Source organism: Octodon degus, unplaced genomic scaffold (genome assembly GCF_000260255.1).
Source record: "Octodon degus isolate 3935 unplaced genomic scaffold, OctDeg1.0 scaffold00599, whole genome shotgun sequence".
NCBI classification, from domain to species: domain Eukaryota; kingdom Metazoa; phylum Chordata; class Mammalia; order Rodentia; family Octodontidae; genus Octodon; species Octodon degus.
The window spans coordinates 58,872-59,760 of record NW_004525175.1 but is presented as its reverse complement, the minus strand read 5'-3'; positions in this window follow the sequence as shown (position 1 = coordinate 59,760).

The following is an 889-nucleotide window of genomic DNA, read 5'->3' as shown; positions in this document are numbered from 1 at the left end:
CAAATGACAGCTTTTGATTCTTTATGGCTACATCTGTATCTAGATTTTGTGTCCTGCTCCTTGCTGAATTGGTTTATAATTTGTAATAATCTTTTGAAGCATTTCATGTTTTCCTGTATAAAACATTTTATCTTCTTAAAATAGGGTGATTTACTCTTCTCCATACCTAAATTTTTCGGCTTTTGTTTTGTTTTCTTTCTCTTCTCTGATTGTTCCATCTAAAACCTCTGGTACTATATTGACTAAGAGTGCTGAAAGTGGACACCCTGCTCTTTTCAGGAACTTAAAGGAAATGCTGTCAGTTCCACCATTTATTATGATGATGGCTGTGGGTTTGTCGTAAGAGTGTTTATTATAAGATGTTTAGGGAAGATGCTTTCTATCGAATCTGTTTACGGTTTTGATCAAAAAGTTGCGTGGAATTTTATCAAATGTGTTCTGTGCATCTATTGAGAGCAGCAGATGGCTTTTGTCTTTATCTGCCCATTTAATTGGCTTTGCTCATGGGAGATCATCTTTACACCACTGGGTGGAAACCAGCTTGACCACGGTGAATCTTCTTTTCACTGTGCTGTTGGAATTCAATTTGTCAGCACGTCACGGAGACGTTTTGCATCTATGCTCATCAGGGACAGAGCTCTATGATTCTTCATCATTGTTCTTGTTGTGTCTTCACATGGTTTTTCTAACACACTAATGCTGGTTTCACAGGATGCCTTTGGAAAGATGTCTTCAACTTCAAATTTGTGGGATAGTTTGAATAGGTGTGGTACCAGTTCTTCATCTCTTTGGTACATGGCAGCAATGAAACCGTCATGTGCCGGGCCTTTCTTTTTTTGGTAGAAACTGCATTAATGATCCAATCTCATTGCTGTTGTTGGTTGGTACA